The sequence below is a fragment of the Daucus carota genome, chromosome 2 (assembly GCF_001625215.2).
Source record: "Daucus carota subsp. sativus chromosome 2, DH1 v3.0, whole genome shotgun sequence".
Lineage (NCBI taxonomy): Eukaryota > Viridiplantae > Streptophyta > Magnoliopsida > Apiales > Apiaceae > Daucus > Daucus carota.
This window is the reverse complement of record NC_030382.2, coordinates 7,081,330-7,101,977: the sequence shown is the minus strand read 5'-3', so window position 1 is coordinate 7,101,977 and position 20,648 is coordinate 7,081,330.

Below are 20,648 nucleotides of genomic sequence, written 5' to 3'. Positions count from 1 at the left end.
AAATTAAAGATCGGAAGGGCACAGAAAATCAGGTAGCGGATCATTTATCCCGACTAGAAGATCATAGCAAACAAACTACCGACAACACTCTAATCAATGAATTCTTCCCAGATGAACAGTTGTTTGGAGTTGAGGCAGAAGAGCCATGGTTTGCTGACATTGTAAATTATCTGGTGAGTAAGGTCATTCCTCCAGAATTCTCTTATGCTCAACGCAAGAAATTCCTTCACGATGTGAAATGGTATATTTGGGATGAACCCTTTCTGTTTAAACAAGGAGTCGATCAGATTCTCAGACGGTGTATTCCTAATAATGAAGTTGAGGGAGTTTTGCGCGAGTGCCATTCCACTGGTTATGGGGGCCATTATAGCGGAGAGAAGACAGCAAAGAGGGTACTTCAAGCAGGTTTTTACTGGCCAACTCTGTTTAAAGATTCTCATCAATTTGTGTTGGGTTGCGATCGATGTCAACGTACAGGTAATATTTCTAGGAGGAATGAAATGCCTCTTAAAATGCTTTTGGAAGTCGAAATATTTGATGTTTGGGGTATTGACTTTATGGGACCGTTCGTTTCGTCTTGCAACAACCAGTATATTCTATTAGTAGTTGATTACGTGTCTAAATGGGTGGAGGTGAAAGCCTTACCTACAAATGATGCTAAGGTGGTCTTGCAATTTCTACAAAAACAAATCTTTACCCGTTTCGGAGTCCCTAGAGTCATTATCAGTGATGAAGGTTCTCATTTCTGCAATCGGAAATTCACAACCGTGATGACGAGGTATAACATCAATCATCGGGTTGCTACTGCTTATCATCCTCAAACGAATGGTCAAGCTGAAGTGTCTAACAGAGAGATAAAACGCATATTAGAGAAGGTGGTTAACCCTTCTAGGAAAGACTGGTCCTTGCGATTAGATGAGGCTGCTTGGGCTTATCGAACAGCTTACAAAACACCGTTGGGTACTTCTCCATTTCAGCTAGTGTTTGGGAAAGCTTGTCACTTACCAGTAGAGTTGGAACATAAAGCTTATTGGGCACTAAAGAAGTTGAATTTCGACTTACAGTTAGCGGGAGAGAAACGCATGATTCAACTCAATGAGTTGGAGGAGTTCCGCCTCCGTGCTTATGAAAATAACAAACTCTACAAAGAGAAGGTCAAAAGATTGCATGATCAGCGGTTGATACAAAAATCCTTTGTGGTAGGATAATTGGTTCTATTGTATAACTCTCGGTTGAAGCTGTTTCCAGGGAAACTCAAGTCACGCTGGTCGGGGCCGTTTACAGTCAAGACGGTATTCCCCCACGGTGCGGTAGAAATCTATGCCAAATCACCAGATGAATCATTTAAAGTTAATGGTCAACGGTTGAAGCCTTACTTTGGCGGAAATGTGAATCGTGAGGTACAAACCACGATTCTTCAATCGGAATCGGATTAATTCAGGACTTCACGTCGAGCTAACGACGTTAAACAAGCGCTTCGTGGGAGGCAACCCACGCATTGGAACCACACTGTACCGTTGTAAACCTCAAAAAACGCAAAAAACGAGAAAATTCGGCCCTGGGTGTCAGACACTAGCGCGCCCGCGCTAGTGTCCAGCGCGCCCGCGCTAAAGTGTCCAGCGCGCCCGCGCTACACATAGCGCGGCCGCGCTACTGACTGTCCAGAAACTCGATTTTCTCCCAAAAATATTTTCTTTTCGTTTTTAAAAGCCCATAATCCTAATTTTGCATGCCTAGCCCGAAATATATCCTCCAAAACCCTAACTCAGCTCTCAAAATCCTATATAAACACGAAACCCATCTCCAATTCCTATTCTAATTCTATAAACCCTAATTATATATATACACATCCATACACACAACCACCATCAAATCTCTCAAACCCACTACACATAAACCTCTTGCAACTCTAAATCTCTACCAATGGCACCCAAAAGAGCCCGAAGATCACAGGGACCAAGCACCCAAGCCCCTGCATCTAGCGATTCTTCCTCGATGGGTGAGGTTGAGTTCACCTCCGATGGTGCACGAACCGAGTTTCAACGGCTTATGAATAAGTCGATAGTCAAGGAGAGGGGATTCTTACCCACGGCGGAAGATGGTGAGCTCTTAAACATGATCCAAGAAAGGGGATGGGAGTCTTTTTGCGAGGCTCCGGAGGCGGTTCCCTTGGCTATTATTCGCGAGTTCTATTCTAATGCCAAGGAGAATCGCGATGGTTTCACGGTGGTGCGAGGAATCCGTGTGGATTATAGTGCGGAAGCGATCCGTAGAGTGATTGGGGGCGTGCCAAGCGCCGTAATGAAGAAGATTGGGTTGTTGAGAGGATTGGGCGTGCCAAACGCCGGTTTGATGATGATCCGGTTGATCTTGAGCGGTTGGTGTATGATATGTGTGTACCGGATATGAATTGGAAGATGACTGCACCTCCTTTGCCGGCACATGTTTCTTTTCCAGCAGCCGCTTTGAACCGGTATGCGAAGGCGTGGAACGCCTTCATCTGTGCTAACATCATGCCATCTTCACATGGGCATGAGGTGACAGTGGATAGAGCTATTCTGCTCTTTGGAATTGTCTCGGGCAAGTATATTGATCTGGGACATGTTATTCATCAGGGGATTCTGAGGTTCTTACAGGGAGGAACCACGGGTGCCATTCCATACGGCACAATTGTTACGAAGCTCTGTCGATCAAGCGGTGTTCGTTGGCCGGCCAACGAGCAATTACAGTTGCCAGCAGCACCTATTGATCATTCGGCGATCAGTCGGATGACGGAGTGGGATGGAGGAGTTCCCCACCCTCGAGGCCTCGGGTACTTATATGATGAGATGCCAGGGGGACGTCCAGGATTTATTAGGAGGGAGCAGACCAGAGCTTCTGGAGCTGGTACTTCTCAGACGGAGAGGAGCTCTGAACCGATGGGAGATGTTCATTATCGCCGATTAACGAGACGGATGGACACCATGCATGACATCCACCAGAGGTTTGCATTTGATCTGACACAAGCTCTTGGTACTGCTTTCCAGGCACAGGGGGTCACAGTTCAGTGGCCAGTTTTCGGAGCAGGGATGCAGTATCCTCCACCTGATTCACCTCCAGCAGAGGAGGGGGAGGACTCGGACTCCGAGTAGGTATGTGGGTGCTTTAGCCTTTTTATCACTTTCAATGGGGACATTGAAAATTTTAAGTTTGGGGGTGGTAATCTAAGGAAGAGCATATATTATGTTATCATTGCATGTGTTAGTTAGTTCATGTAGTTCACGTTGTTTTTTTTTTCTCATGTTTTTCTATTTTTCTCATATTTTTTATTTATTTTTATTTTATTTTATTTTACATGTTTAGTGGTAATTGTCGTAGTAGTATCACGAGCATTTGCATGAATTATGAAGTTAAGCCAAGTTAATTGCCTATGATGAGTTATGTGCGTAGTTCTTGATTAGTAGTTTCAATTGCAATGCTAGGTTAGTACTTGGAAATTGCTTGTGTTGGAAATTGTAATTCACATATGTTCTTGAGATAGGATTTAGACGAAATTCCATGAATTCTAGGATTGAATTGAACACCCTTCAGCTTAGATCTGTAAATCTTAAGTTTGGGGGAACTGAGGAGTAGATATACCTTTCTAGAAAAAAGAAAAAAAAAAGAAAAAAAAAAGAAATAGTAGTAAATAAATTCACTAGAAAAATAAGTGGTAGAATTAACTAGGTTGAGCTCATTAGTACTCGAGTAATTAAGTCTGAGGGGACTTTGTGCCTAACAACCTAAAGCCCTTCGTGGTTTGGGATTGTTGACCCAACGCTCGCTACATGGGTACTAGTGCATAAATCTTTAGGGATCTCAACCATTGCACAGTTAAATAAACCACTAGAATAAAGTGAATAATTGGTGTGTGAAGTCTTGTGGTGTTCGTAACGCATTTACACTGCGAAGCGCTCTGACCTTAGACCGAGCAATGAATCACCAATAATAAAAAAAAATATAGATAGTGAATAAAATAGAAGGGTGTGGACATTCTTTGGGACCTTGGTTTTTAGTTGGACTTGAGTGACGGGGCGTTAGTTTTAAACTTTTACGATTCTTGATTGGGATTCTGTGGGAGTAGTAGTTTTTGTCTTGTCTCAGTAAAAGAGCATGCTTGCACACATTGGCACTCCACACTTGTAAATAGAAGAGTAATTGACTTGGTAGCGAGAGAAGTGAAATTCGAGAACATTAGCACAATCTGAGGCATTATAATTGGCAAGGCGATTACTTCATAGTTTACTCATTCATCACGTAGTTGCATTCATGCATTGCATTGTATTATTGTAAAGTGTCGTTGACGCTTGAGGACAAGCATCAGTTTAAGTTTGGGGGTGTGATAAGTGGTATTTATACACACTTATAGGCCTTCATTTCCACTTAAATTGGTTGGTTGTACTTAAGTGTTTAGTGTCTTTTGATGTGTTTTTAGTGTTTTTCTGTGCAGGTCAGGAGTTGAGGTGATGAAGTGATTTTCTATCATTTTAGGTTGTTTTTGGTGCATTATCTGCAAGAATAGAGAATTGTGGATTCATCGCGACTTGGGATTTTGTGGGTACATCTTCTACAAACCCTCACGAGAACACACTCGTCCACTAGAGCTATCTAGGGGTTTAAAGGGCTTGTTGCATGTGCTAAATGCAACCGTGATCACCTACGGAAGTGGTACTAGAGCGAGGAAGGACATGCACGCGAGAACGAGCAGAATTGGAGAAGTTGGCCATCCGGGGGCAGACACTAGCGCGCCCGCGCTAGTGCCTAGCGCGCCCGCGCTACCTCACAGTCCACTAGCGCGCCTGCGCTAGTTTAGCGCGGCTGCGCCCAGCAGAAGTGTTCCGGGCCGATTTTTACAGCTTTTCTGATGGATTTTAGCAGCGGTCGAGGCCCGGTTGACTTGGTCAATTTATTTTAACTTCTCATGTGTAAAACCCTAGCCTCCAAGTAGTTTTAGTAGAGAGAACAATATCATAGTTAGTTTAATTTTTCAAGCACATTATCAGTTTTGTAGTAGATCGTTCTGCGCGAGGAAGTGACAGTTTCGAGCGAGATCGTGAACATCAATTCTGTAACGTTGTGATCTTTATTATTAATTCAAGCATTTTTATTCATATTAATTCTTGTCTGTTATTTATCATGCTTTCATTAGAACCCATGATGTCGATTAGTTCGATTATGAACTAACCGCCTTCATGGGATTCTAATGGATTTATCGATGTAGTCTAGTAACGAATATTAGTTGCTTGATGTTGCGACGTACGTTGAATTCTTTGCATGAGCCGTGCTTATTCTTCTTAGGAGCGTAGCTAACTTCTAAGTTGTTTGTTAATTCTTTCTGAAGCGAGAGTGGATGATTGAATTTAGAACTATGCCATGTAAACATAGGATTATGTGAATGAAGCATAATTTGTGGTAGACTTGAACTATTTTTATCACCCTGTGTAATCACGATAGACGACCTGCTATTAAACCTCTCTGCTTACACTACCGCTATAGAGATATAGGGTCTGAGCTTTGTTGGTGTCCATGAAATTTCTGTCTTAATTGCGGATTTTGATTGGTAGGATATGTGTGCAACGAGAGTTGGCATGTATTACTTTCGTGTTGTCTGATTAGGATCAACAGTCGCATGTTAATCAGTAATTTCAATTCTAGATGAATTCGATAATGAAGTTAGAATCCCATGTGTTTTCCTATTCTGAATTTGATTAGTAAATTTAATTATTAGTATAAAAGAACACATCCTTGTTAAGTGTCTTGGCAGTGAACATTACTCATACATTGTTGCATAGGTGCGTATTCTTAATTCACCAGTCTCTGTGGGATCGAACTTAATATATTACTTGTGATCACGTGCGCTTGCGTGTAGATTTTTGCGAACATGAAGCTAAAAGTTGTTTCCAACTTCAATCTAGTCAATAATGAAGCTACAAGTTGTTTCCGGGCTCAAACGAGTCAAGAATGAAACTACAAGTTGATTACAATTTCAAAGAACCGAAACTGAAGCTACATGTTGTTTTTAACTTCAAACGAGTCTGGAATGAAACTACAAGTTGTTTCCAACTTCAATCTAGTCAATAATGAAGCTACAAGTTGTTTCCGGGCTTAAACGAGTCAAGAATGAAACTACAAGTTGATTACAATTTCAAACAACCAAAAATGAAGCCACAAGTTGTTTTTAACTTCAAACGAGTCTAGAATGAAGCTACAAGTTGTTTCCAACTACAATCTAGTCAATAATGAAGCTACAAGTTGTTTCCGGGCTCAAACGAGTCAAGAATGCAACTACAAGTTGATTAAAATTTCGAACAACCGAAAATGAAGCTACAAGTTATTTTTAACTTCAAAGGAGTCTGGAATGAACCTACAAGTTGTTTCCAACTTCAATCTCGTCAATAACGAAGCTACAAGTTGTTTCTGGGCTCAAACGAGTCAAGAATGAAACTACAAGTTGATTACAATTTCAAACAACCGAAAATGAACTGGAATGAAGCTAAAAGTTGTTTTCAACTTCAATCTACAAATAATGAAGCTACAAGTTGTTTCCGGGCATAAACGAGTCATGAATGGAACTACAATTGATTCCAATTTTAAACACCCGAAAATGAAGGAACAAGTTGTTTTGAACTTCAAACGAGTCTGGAATGAAGCTACAAGTTGTTTTTAACTTCAAACGAGTCTGGATTGAAGCTACAAGTTGTTTCCAACTTCAATCTGCCAATAATGAAGCTACAAGTTTTTTCCGTGCTCAACCGAGTCAAGAATGAAACTACAAGTTGATTCCAATTTCAAACAACCGAATATGAATGTACAAGTTGTTTTCAACTTCAAACGAGTCTGGAATGAAGCTAAAAGTTGTTTCCAACTTCAATCTAGTCAATAATGAAGCTACAAGTTGTTTCCGGGCTCAAACGAGTCAAGAATGAAACTACAAGTTGATTACAATTTCAAACAACCGAAAATCAAGCTTCAAGTTGCTTTTAACTTCAAACGAGTCTGGAATGAAGCTAAAAGTTGTTTCTAACTTCAATCTACCAATAATGAAGCTACAAGTTGTTTCCAGGCTCAAACGAGTCAAGAATGGAACTACAATTGATTCCAATTTTAAACACCCGAAAATGAAGGCACAAGTTGTTTTCAACTTCAAACGAGTCTGGAATGAAGCAACAAGTTGTTTTTAACTTCAAACGAGTCTGGATTGAAGCTACAAGTTGTTTCCAACTTCAATCTGCCAATAATGAAGCTACAAGTTATTTCCGTGCTCAAACGAGTCCAGAATGAAACTACAAGTTGATTAAAATTTCGAACAACCGAAAATGAAGCTACAAGTTGTTTTTAACTTCAAACGAGTCTGGAATGAAGCTACAAGTTGTTTCCAACTTCAAAGTCAATAATGAAGCTACAAGTTGTTTCCGGGCTCAAACGAGTCAAGAATGAATCTACAAGTTGATTACAATTTCAAACAACCGAAAATGAAGCCACAAGTTGTTTTTAGCTTCAAACGAGTCTGGAATGAAGCTAAAAGTTGTTTCCAACTTCAATATACCAATAATGAAGCTACAAGTTGTTTCCGGGCTCAAACGAGTCAAGAATGGAACTACAAATTGATTCCAATTTTAAACAACCGAAAATGAAGGCACAAGTTGTTTTCAACTTCAAACGAGTCTGGAATGAAGCTACAAGTTGTTTTTAACTTCAAACGAGTCTGGAATGAAGCTACAACTTGTTTCCAACTTCAATCTACCAATAATGAAGCTACAAGTTATTTCCGGGCTCAAACGAGTCAAGAATGAAACTACAAGTTGATTCCAATTTCAAACAACCGAAAATGAAGGCACAAGTTGTTTTTAACTTCAAGCGAGCCTGGAATGAAGCTACAAGTTGTTTCCAACTTCAATCTAGTCAACAATGAAGCTACAAGTTGTTTCCGGGCTCAAACGAGTCAAGAATGAAACTACAAGTTGATTGCAATTTCAAACAACCAAAAATGAATGTACAAGTTGTTTTCAATTTCAAACGAGTCTGGAATGAAGCTAAAAGTTGTTTCCAACTTCAATCTAGTCAATAATGAAGCTACAAGTTGTTTCCGGGCTCAAACGAGTCAAGAATGAAACTACAAGTTGATTACAATTTCAAAGAACCGAAACTGAAGCTACATGTTGTTTTTAACTTCAAACGAGTCTGGAATGAAACTACAAGTTGTTTCCAACTTCAATCTAGTCAATAATGAAGCTACAAGTTGTTTCCGGGCTTAAACGAGTCAAGAATGAAACTACAAGTTGATTACAATTTCAAACAACCAAAAATGAAGCCACAAGTTGTTTTAACTTCAAACGAGTCTAGAATGAAGCTACAAGTTGTTTCCAACTACAATCTAGTCACTAATGAAGCTACAAGTTGTTTCCGGGCTCAAACGAGTCAAGAATGCAACTACAAGTTGATTAAAATTTCGAACAACCGAAAATGAAGCTACAAGTTGTTTTTAACTTCAAACGAGTCTGGAATGAACCTACAAGTTGTTTCCAACTTCAATCTCGTCAATAACGAAGCTACAAGTTGTTTCTAGGCTCAAACGAGTCAAAAATGAAACTACAAGTTGATTACAATTTCAAAATACCGAAAATGAAGCCACAAGTTGTTTTTAGCTTCAAACGAGTCTGGAATGAAGCTAAAAGTTGTTTTCAACTTCAATCTACAAATAATGAAGCTACAAGTTGTTTCCGGGCATAAACGAGTCATGAATGGAACTACAATTGATTCCAATTTTAAACACCCGAAAATGAAGGAACAAGTTGTTTTGAACTTCAAACGAGTCTGGAATGAAGCTACAAGTTGTTTTTAACTTCAAACGAGTCTGGATTGAAGCTACAAGTTGTTTCCAACTTCAATCTGCCAATAATGAAGCTACAAGTTATTTCCGTGCTCAAACGAGTCAAGAATGAAACTACAAGTTGATTCCAATTTCAAACAACCGAATATGAATGTACAAGTTGTTTTCAACTTCAAACGAGTCTGGAATGAAGCTAAAAGTTGTTTCCAACTTCAATCTAGTCAATAATGAAGCTACAAGTTGTTTCCGGGCTCAAACGAGTCAAGAATGAAACTACAAGTTGATTACAATTTCAAACAACCGAAAATCAAGCTCCAAGTTGTTTTTAACTTCAAACGAGTCTGGAATGAAGCTAAAAGTTGTTTCTAACTTCAATCTACCAATAATGAAGCTACAAGTTGTTTCCAGGCTCAAACGAGTCAAGAATGGAACTACAATTGATTCCAATTTTAAACACCCGAAAATGAAGGCACAAGTTGTTTTCAACTTCAAACGAGTCTGGAATGAAGCAACAAGTTGTTTTTAACTTCAAACGAGTCTGGATTGAAGCTACAAGTTGTTTCCAACTTCAATCTGCCAATAATGAAGCTACAAGTTATTTCCGTGCTCAAACGAGTCCAGAATGAAACTACAAGTTGATTAAAATTTCGAACAACCGAAAATGAAGCTACAAGTTGTTTTTAACTTCAAACGAGTCTGGAATGAAACTACAAGTTGTTTCCAACTTCAAAGTCAATAATGAAGCTACAAGTTGTTTCCGGGCTCAAACGAGTCAAGAATGAATCTACAAGTTGATTACAATTTCAAACAACCGAAAATGAAGCCACAAGTTGTTTTTAGCTTCAAACGAGTCTGGAATGAAGCTAAAAGTTGTTTCCAACTTCAATATACCAATAATGAAGCTACATGTTGTTTCCGGGCTCAAACGAGTCAAGAATGGAACTACAAATTGATTCCAATTTTAAACAACCGAAAATGAAGGCACAAGTTGTTTTCAACTTCAAACGAGTCTGGAATGAAGCTACAAGTTGTTTTTAACTTCAAACGAGTCTGGAATGAAGCTACAACTTGTTTCCAACTTCAATCTACCAATAATGAAGCTACAAGTTATTTCCGGGCTCAAACGAGTCAAGAATGAAACTACAAGTTGATTCCAATTTCAAACAACCGAAAATGAAGGCACAAGTTGTTTTTAAATTCAAATGAGTCTAGAATGAAGCTAAAAGTTGTTTCCAACTTCAATCTACCAACAATGAAGCTACAAGTTGTTTCCGGGCTCAAACGAGTCAAGAATGAAACTACAAGTTGATTCCAATTTCAAACAACCGAAAATGAATGTACAAGTTGTTTTCAATTTCAAACGAGTCTGGAATGAAGCTAAAAGTTGTTTCCAACTTCAATCTAGTCAATAATGAAGCTACAAGTTGTTTCCGGGCTCGAACGAGTCAAGAATGAAACTACAAGTTGATTACAATTTCAAACAACCGAAAATGAAGCTACAAGTTGTTTTTAACTTCAAACGAGTCTAGAATGAAGCTAAAAGTTGTTTTTAACTTCAAACGAGTCTGGAATGAAGCTACAAGTTGTTTCCAACTTCAATCTACCAATAATGAAGCTACAAGTTATTTCCAGGCTCAAACGAGTCAAGAATGAAACTACAAGTTGATTCCAATTTCAAACAACCGAAAATGAAGGCACATGTTGTTTTTAACTTCAAGAGAGCCTGGAATGAAGCTACAAGTTGTTTCCAACTTCAATCTAGTCAATAATGAAGCTACAAGTTGTTTCCGGGCTCAAACGAGTCAAGAATGAAACTACAAGTTGATTACAATTTCAAACAACCGAAAATGAAACTACAAGTTGTTTTTAACTTCAAACGAGTCTAGAATGAAGCTAAAAGTTGTTTCCAACTTCAACCTACCAACAATGAAGCTACATGTTGTTTCCGGGCTCAAACGAGTCAAGAATGAAACTACAAGTTGATTGCAATTTCAAACAACCAAAAATGAATGTACAAGTTGTTTTCGATTTCAAACGAGTCTGGAATGAAGCTAAAAGTTGTTTCCAACTTCAATCTAGTCAATAATGAAGCAACAAGTTGTTTCCGGGCTCAAACGAGTCAAGAATGAAACTACAAGTTGATTACAATTTCAAAGAACCGAAACTGAAGCTACATGTTGTTTTTAACTTCAAACGAGTCTGGAATGAAACTACAAGTTGTTTCCAACTTCAATCTAGTCAATAATGAAGCTACAAGTTGTTTCCGGGCTTAAACGAGTCAAGAATGAAACTACAAGTTGATTACAACTTCAAACAACCAAAAATGAAGCCACAAGTTGTTTTTAACTTCAAACGAGTCTAGAATGAAGCTACAAGTTGTTTCCAACTACAATCTAGTCAATAATGAAGCTACAAGTTGTTTCCGGGCTCAAACGAGTCAAGAATGCAACTACAAGTTGATTACAATTTCAAACAACCGAAAATGAAGCCACAAGTTGTTTTTAGCTTCAAACGAGTCTGGAATGAAGCTAAAAGTTGTTTCCAACTTTAATCTACCAATAATGAAGCTACAAGTTGTTTCCAGGCTCAAACGAGTCAAGAATGGAACTACAATTGATTCCAATTTTAAACACCCGAAAATGAAGGCACAAGTTGTTTTCAACTTCAAACGAGTCTGGAATGAAGCAACAAGTTGTTTTTAACTTCAAACGAGTCTGGATTGAAGCTACAAGTTGTTTCCAACTTCAATCTGCCAATAATGAAGCTACAAGTTATTTCCGTGCTCAAACGAGTCAAGAATGAAACTACAAGTTGATTCCAATTTCAAACAACCGAATATGAATGTACAAGTTGTTTTCAACTTCAAACGAGTCTGGAATGAAACTAAAAGTTGTTTCCAACTTCAATCTAGTCAATAATGAAGCTACAAGTTGTTTCCGGGCTCAAACGAGTCAAGAACGAAACTACAAGTTGATTACAATTTCAAACAACCGAAAATCAAGCTACAAGTTGTTTTTAACTTCAAACGAGTCTGGAATGAAGCTAAAAGTTGTTTCCAACTTCAATCTAACAATAATGAAGCTACAAGTTGTTTCCAGGCTCAAACGAGTCAAGAATGGAACTACAATTGATTCCAATTTTAAACACCCGAAAATGAAGGCACAAGTTGTTTTCAACTTCAAACGAGTCTGGAATGAAGCAACAAGTTGTTTTTAACTTCAAACGAGTCTGGATTGAAGCTACAAGTTGTTTCCAACTTCAATCTGCCAATAATGAAGCTACAAGTCATTTCCGTGCTCAAACGAGTCAAGAATGAAACTACAAGTTGATTCCAATTTCAAACAACCGAAAATGAATGTACAAGTTGTTTTCAACTTCAAACGAGTCTGGAATGAAGCTAAAAGTTGTTTCCAACTTCAATCTAGTCAATAATGAAGCTACAAGTTGTTTCCAGGCTCAAACGAGTCAAGAATGAAACTACAAGTTGATTACAATTTGAAACAACCGAAAATCAAGCTACAAGTTGTTTTTAACTTCAAACGAGTCTGGAATGAAGCTAAAAGTTGTTTCCAACTTCAATCTACAACCAATGAAGCTACAAGTTGTTTCCGGGCTCAAACGAGTCAAGAAGGAAACTACAAGTTGATTCCAATTTCAAACAACCGAAAATGAATGTACAAGTTGTTTTCAACTTCAAACGAGTCTGGAATGAAGCTAAAAGTTGTTTCCAACTTCAATCCAGTCAATAATGAAGCTACAAGTTGTTTCCGGGCTCAAACGAGTCAAGGATGAAACTACAAGTTGATTATAATTTCAAACAACCGAAAATCAAGCTACAAGTTGTTTTTAGCTTCAAACGAGTCTGGAATGAAGCTAAAAGTTGTTTCCAACTTCAATCTACAAATAATGAAGCTACAAGTTGTTTCCGGGCTCAAACGAGTCAAGAATGGAACTACAAATTGATTCCAATTTTAAACACCCGAAAATGAAGGCACAAGTTGTTTTCAACTTCAAACGAGTCTGGAATGAAGCTACAAGTTGTTTTTAACTTCAAACGAGTCTGGAATGAAGCTACAAGTTGTTTCCAACTTCAATCTACCAATAATGAAGCTACAAGTTATTTCCGGGCTAAAACGAGTCAAGAATGAAACTACAAGTTGATTCCAATTTCAAACAACCGAAAATGAAGGCACAAGTTGTTTTTAACTTCAAACGAGCCTGGAATGAAGCTACAAGTTAATTCCAACTTCAATCTAGTCAATAATGAAGCTACAAGTTGTTTCCGGACTCAAACGAGTCAAGAATGCAACTACAAGTTGATTAAAATTTCAAACAACCGAAAATGAAGCTACAAGTTGTTTTTAACTTCAAACGAGTCTGGAATGAAGCTACAAGTTGTTTCCAACTTTAATCTCGTCAATAATGAAGCTACAAGTTGTTTCCGGGCTCAAACGAGTCAAGAATGAAACTACAAGTTGATTCTAATTTCAAACAACCGAAAATCAATGTACAAGTTGTTTTCAACTTCAAACGAGTCTGGAATGAAGCTAAAATTTGTTTCCAACCTCAATTTAGTCAATAATGAAGCTACAAGTTGTTTCCAGGCTCAAACGAGTCAAGAATGAAACTATAAGTTGATTACAATTTCAAACAACCGAAAATCAAGCTACAAGTTGTTTTTAACTTCAAAAAAGTCTGGAATGAAGCTAAAAGTTTTTTCCAACTTCAATCTACAACCAATGAAGCTACAAGTTGTTTCCGGGCTCAAACGAGTCAAGAAGGAAACTACAAGTTGATTCCAATTTCAAACAACCGAAAATGAATGTACAAGTTGTTTTCAACTTCAAACGAGTCTGGAATGAAGCTAAAAGTTGTTTCCAACTTCAATCCAGTCAATAATGAAGCTACAAGTTGTTTCCGGGCTCAAACGAGTCAAGGATGAAACTACAAGTTGATTACAATTTCAAACAACCGAAAATCAAGCTACAAGTTGTTTTTAACTTCAAAAAAGTCTGGAATGAAGCTAAAAGTTTTTTCCAACTTCAATCTACAACCAATGAAGCTACAAGTTGTTTCCGGGCTCAAACGAGTCAAGAAGGAAACTACAAGTTGATTCCAATTTCAAACAACCGAAAATCAATGTACAAGTTGTTTTCAACTTCAAACGAGTCTGGAATGAAGCTAAAATTTGTTTCCAACTTCAATCTAGTCAATAATGAAGCTACAAGTTGTTTCCAGGCTCAAACGAGTCAAGAATGAAACTACAAGTTGATTACAATTTGAAACAACCGAAAATCAAGCTACAAGTTGTTTTTAACTTCAAACGAGTCTGGAATGAAGCTAAAAGTTGTTTCCAACTTCAATCTACAACCAATGAAGCTACAAGTTGTTTCCGGGCTCAAACGAGTCAAGAAGGAAACTACAAGTTGATTCCAATTTCAAACAACCGAAAATGAATGTACAAGTTGTTTTCAACTTCAAACGAGTCTGGAATGAAGCTAAAAGTTGTTTCCAACTTCAATCCAGTCAATAATGAAGCTACAAGTTGTTTCCGGGCTCAAACGAGTCAAGGATGAAACTACAAGTTGATTATAATTTCAAACAACCGAAAATCAAGCTACAAGTTGTTTTTAGCTTCAAACGAGTCTGGAATGAAGCTAAAAGTTGTTTCCAACTTCAATCTACAAATAATGAAGCTACAAGTTGTTTCCGGGCTCAAACGAGTCAAGAATGGAACTACAAATTGATTCCAATTTTAAACACCCGAAAATGAAGGCACAAGTTGTTTTCAACTTCAAACGAGTCTGGAATGAAGCTACAAGTTGTTTTTAACTTCAAACGAGTCTGGAATGAAGCTACAAGTTGTTTCCAACTTCAATCTACCAATAATGAAGCTACAAGTTATTTCCGGGCTAAAACGAGTCAAGAATGAAACTACAAGTTGATTCCAATTTCAAACAACCGAAAATGAAGGCACAAGTTGTTTTTAACTTCAAACGAGCCTGGAATGAAGCTACAAGTTAATTCCAACTTCAATCTAGTCAATAATGAAGCTACAAGTTGTTTCCGGACTCAAACGAGTCAAGAATGCAACTACAAGTTGATTAAAATTTCAAACAACCGAAAATGAAGCTACAAGTTGTTTTTAACTTCAAACGAGTCTGGAATGAAGCTACAAGTTGTTTCCAACTTTAATCTCGTCAATAATGAAGCTACAAGTTGTTTCCGGGCTCAAACGAGTCAAGAATGAAACTACAAGTTGATTCTAATTTCAAACAACCGAAAATCAATGTACAAGTTGTTTTCAACTTCAAACGAGTCTGGAATGAAGCTAAAATTTGTTTCCAACCTCAATCTAGTCAATAATGAAGCTACAAGTTGTTTCCAGGCTCAAACGAGTCAAGAATGAAACTATAAGTTGATTACAATTTCAAACAACCGAAAATCAAGCTACAAGTTGTTTTTAACTTCAAAAAAGTCTGGAATGAAGCTAAAAGTTTTTTCCAACTTTAATCTACCAATAATGAAGCTACAAGTTGTTTGCGGGCTCAAACGAGTCAAAAATGAAACTACAAGTTGATTCCAATTTCAAACAACCGAAAATGAATGTACAATTTGTTTTCAACTTCAAACGAGTCTGGAATGAAGCTAAAAGTTGTTTTCAACTTCAGTCTAGTCAATAATGAAGCTACAAGTTGTTTTCGGGCTCAAACGAGTCAAGAATGAAACTACAAGTTGATTACAATTTCAAAGATCCGAAAATGAAGCTACATGTTGTTTTTAACTTCAAACGAGCCTGGAATGAAGCTACAAGTTGTTTCCAACTTCAATCTAGTTAATAATGAAGCTACAAGTTGTTTCCGGGCTCAAACGAGTCAAGAATGAAACTACAAGTTGATTACAATTTCAAACAACCGAAAATGAAGCTACAAGTTGTTTTTAAACTTCAAACGAGTCTAGAATGAAGCTAAAAGTTGTTTCCGACTTCAATCTACCAACAATGAATCTACAAGTTTTTTCCGGCCTCAAACGAGTCAAGAATGAAACTACAAGTTGATTCCAATTTCAAACAACCGAAAATGAATGTACAAGTTGTTTTCAACTTCAAACGAGTCTGGAATGAAGCTAAAAGTTGTTTCCAACTTCAATCCAGTCAATAGTGAAGCTACAAGTTGTTTCCGGGCTCAAACGAGTCAAGGATGAAACTACAAGTTGATTATAATTTCAAACAACCGAAAATCAAGCTACAAGTTGTTTTTAGCTTCAAACGAGTCTGGAATGAAGCTAAAAGTTGTTTCCAACTTAAATCTACAAATAATGAAGCTACAAGTTGTTTCCGGGCTCAAACGAGTCAAGAATGGAACTACAAATTAATTCCAATTTTAAACACCCGAAAATGAAGGCACAAGTTGTTTTCAACTTCAAACGAGTCTGGAATGAAGCTACAAGTTGTTTTTAACTTCAAACGAGTCTGGAATGAAGCTACAAGTTGTTTCCAACTTCAATCTACCAATAATGAAGCTACAAGTTATTTCCGGGCTAAAACGAGTCAAGAATGAAACTACAAGTTGATTCCAATTTCAAACAACCGAAAATGAAGGCACAAGTTGTTTTTAACTTCAAACGAGCCTGGAATGAAGCTACAAGTTATTTCCAACTTCAATCTAGTCAATAATGAAGCTACAAGTTGTTTCCGGACTCAAACGAGTCAAGAATGCAACTACAAGTTGATTAAAATTTCAAACAACCGAAAATGAAGCTACAAGTTGTTTTTAACTTCAAACGAGTCTGGAATGAAGCTACAAGTTGTTTCCAACTTTAATCTCGTCAATAATGAAGCTACAAGTTGTTTCCGGGCTCAAACGAGTCAAGAATGAAACTACAAGTTGATTCTAATTTCAAACAACCGAAAATCAATGTACAAGTTGTTTTCAACTTCAAACGAGTCTGGAATGAAGCTAAAATTTGTTTCCAACCTCAATCTAGTCAATAATGAAGCTACAAGTTGTTTCCAGGCTCAAACGAGTCAAGAATGAAACTTTAAGTTGATTACAATTTCAAACAACCGAAAATCAAGCTACAAGTTGTTTTTAACTTCAAAAAAGTCTGGAATGAAGCTAAAAGTTTTTTCCAACTTTAATCTACCAATAATGAAGCTACAAGTTGTTTGCGGGCTCAAACGAGTCAAAAATGAAACTACAAGTTGATTCCAATTTCAAACAACCGAAAATGAATGTACAATTTGTTTTCAACTTCAAACGAGTCTGGAATGAAGCTAAAAGTTGTTTTCAACTTCAGTCTAGTCAATAATGAAGCTACAAGTTGTTTTCGGGCTCAAACGAGTCAAGAATGAAACTACAAGTTGATTACAATTTCAAAGATCCGAAAATGAAGCTACATGTTGTTTTTAACTTCAAACGAGCCTGGAATGAAGCTACAAGTTGTTTCCAACTTCAATCTAGTTAATAATGAAGCTACAAGTTGTTTCCGGGCTCAAACGAGTCAAGAATGAAACTACAAGTTGATTACAATTTCAAACAACCGAAAATGAAGCTACAAGTTGTTTTTAAACTTCAAACGAGTCTAGAATGAAGCTAAAAGTTGTTTCCGACTTCAATCTACCAACAATGAATCTACAAGTTGTTTCCGGCCTCAAACGAGTCAAGAATGAAACTACAAGTTGATTCCAATTTCAAACAACCGAAAATGAATGTACAAGTTGTTTTCAACTTCAAACGAGTCTGGAATGAAGCTAAAAGTTGTTTCCAACTTCAGTCTAGTCAATAATGAAGCTACAAGTTGTTTCCGGGCTTAAACGAGTCAAGAATAAAACTACAAGTTGATTACAATTTCAAACAACCGAAAATGAAGCCACAATTTGTTTTAACTTCAAACGAGTCTAGAATGAAGCTACAAGTTGTTTCCAACTTCAATCTAGTCAATAATGAAGCTACAAGTTGTTTCCGGGCTCAAACGAGTCAAGAATGCAACTACAAGTTGATTAAAATTTCGAACAACCGAAAATGAAGCTACAAATTGTTTTTAACTTCAAATGAGTCTGGAATGAAGCTACAAGTTATTTCCAACTACAATCTCGTCAATAATGAAGCTACAAGTTGTTTTCGGGCTCAAACGAGTCAAGAATGAAACTACAAGTTGATTACAATTTCAAAGATCCGAAAATGAAGCTACATGTTGTTTTTAACTTCAAACGAGCCTGGAATGAAGCTACAAGTTGTTTCCAACTTCAATCTAGTTAATAATGAAGCTACAAGTTGTTTCCGGGCTCAAACGAGTCAAGAATGAAACTACAAGTTGATTACAATTTCAAACAACCGAAAATGAAGCTACAAGTTGTTTTTAAACTTCAAACGAGTCTAGAATGAAGCTAAAAGTTGTTTCCGACTTCAATCTACCAACAATGAATCTACAAGTTGTTTCCGGCCTCAAACGAGTCAAGAATGAAACTACAAGTTGATTCCAATTTCAAACAACCGAAAATGAATGTACAAGTTGTTTTCAACTTCAAACGAGTCTGGAATGAAGCTAAAAGTTGTTTCCAACTTCAGTCTAGTCAATAATGAAGCTACAAGTTGTTTCCGGGCTTAAACGAGTCAAGAATAAAACTACAAGTTGATTACAATTTCAAACAACCGAAAATGAAGCCACAATTTGTTTTAACTTCAAACGAGTCTAGAATGAAGCTACAAGTTGTTTCCAACTTCAATCTAGTCAATAATGAAGCTACAAGTTGTTTCCGGGCTCAAACGAGTCAAGAATGCAACTACAAGTTGATTAAAATTTCGAACAACCGAAAATGAAGCTACAAATTGTTTTTAACTTCAAATGAGTCTGGAATGAAGCTACAAGTTATTTCCAACTACAATCTCGTCAATAATGAAGCTACAAGTTGTTTCCAGGCTCAAACGAGTCAAGAATGAAACTACAAGTTGATTACAATTTCAAACAACCGAAAATGAAGCCACAAGTTGTTTTTAGCTTCAAACGAGTCTGGAATGAAGCTAAAAGTTGTTTCCAACTTCATTCTACAAATAATGAAGCTACAAGTTGTTTCCAGGCTCAAACGAGTCAAGAATGGAACTACAAATTGATTCCAATTTTAAACACCCGAAAATGAAGGCACAAGTTGTTTTCAACTTCAAACGAGTCTGGAATGAAGCTACAAGTTGTTTCAAACTTGAATCTAGTCAATAATGAAGCTACAAGTTGTTTCCGGGCTCAAACGAGTCAAGAATGAAACTACAAGTTGATTACAATTTCAAACAACCGAAAATCAAGCTCCAAGTTGTTTTTAACTTCAAACGAGTCTGGAATGAAGCTAAAAGTTGTTTCTAACTTCAATCTACCAATAATGAAGCTACAAGTTGTTTCCGGGCTCAAACGAGTCAAGAATGGAACTACAATTGATTCCAATTTTAAACACCCGAAAATGAAGGCACAAGTTGTTTTCAACTTCAAACGAGTCTGAAATGAAGCAACAAGTTGTTTTTAACTTCAAACGAGTCTGGATTGAAGCTACAAGTTGTTTCCAACTTCAATCTGCCAATAATGAAGCTACAAGTTATTTCCGTGCTCAAACGAGTCCAGAATGAAACTACAAGTTGATTAAAATTTCGAACAACCGAAAATGAAGCTACAAGTTGTTTTTAACTTCAAACGAGTCTGGAATGAAACTACAAGTTGTTTCCAACTTCAAAGTCAATAATGAAGCTACAAGTTGTTTCCGGGCTCAAACGAGTCAAGAATGAATCTACAAGTTGATTACAATTTCAAACAACCGAAAATGAAGCCACAAGTTGTTTTTAGCTTCAAACGAGTCTGGAATGAAGCTAAAAGTTGTTTCCAACTTCAATATACCAATAATGAAGCTACAAGTTGTTTCCGGGCTCAAACGAGTCAAGAATGGAACTACAAATTGATTCCAATTTTAAACAACCGAAAATGAAGGCACAAGTTGTTTTCAACTTCAAACGAGTCTGGAATGAAGCTACAAGTTGTTTTTAACTTCAAACGAGTCTGGAATGAAGCTACAACTTGTTTCCAACTTCAATCTACCAATAATGAAGCTACAAGTTATTTCCGGGCTCAAACGAGTCAAGAATGAAACTACAAGTTGATTCCAATTTCAAACAACCGAAAATGAAGGCACAAGTTGTTTTTAAATTCAAATGAGTCTAGAATGAAGCTAAAAGTTGTTTCCAACTTCAATCTACCAACAATGAAGCTACAAGTTGTTTCCGGGCTCAAACGAGTCAAGAATGAAACTACAAGTTGATTCCAATTTCAAACAACCGAAAATGAATGTACAAGTCGAGTCTGGAATGAAGCTAAAAGTTGTTTCCAACTTCAATCTAGTCAATAATGAAGCTACAAGTTGTTTCCGGGCTCGAACGAGTCAAGAATGAAACTACAAGTTGATTACAATTTCAAACAACCGAAAATGAAGCTACAAGTTGTTTTTAACTTCAAACGAGTCTAGAATGAAGCTAAAAGTTGTTTTTAACTTCAAACGAGTCTGGAATGAAGCTACAAGTTGTTTCCAACTTCAATCTACCAATAATGAAGCTACAAGTTATTTCCAGGCTCAAACGAGTCAAGAATGAAACTACAAGTTGATTCCAATTTCAAACAACCGAAAATGAAGGCACATGTTGTTTTTAACTTCAAGAGAGCCTGGAATGAAGCTACAAGTTGTTTCCAACTTCAATCTAGTCAATAATGAAGCTACAAGTTGTTTCCGGGCTCAAACGAGTCAAGAATGAAACTACAAGTTGATTAC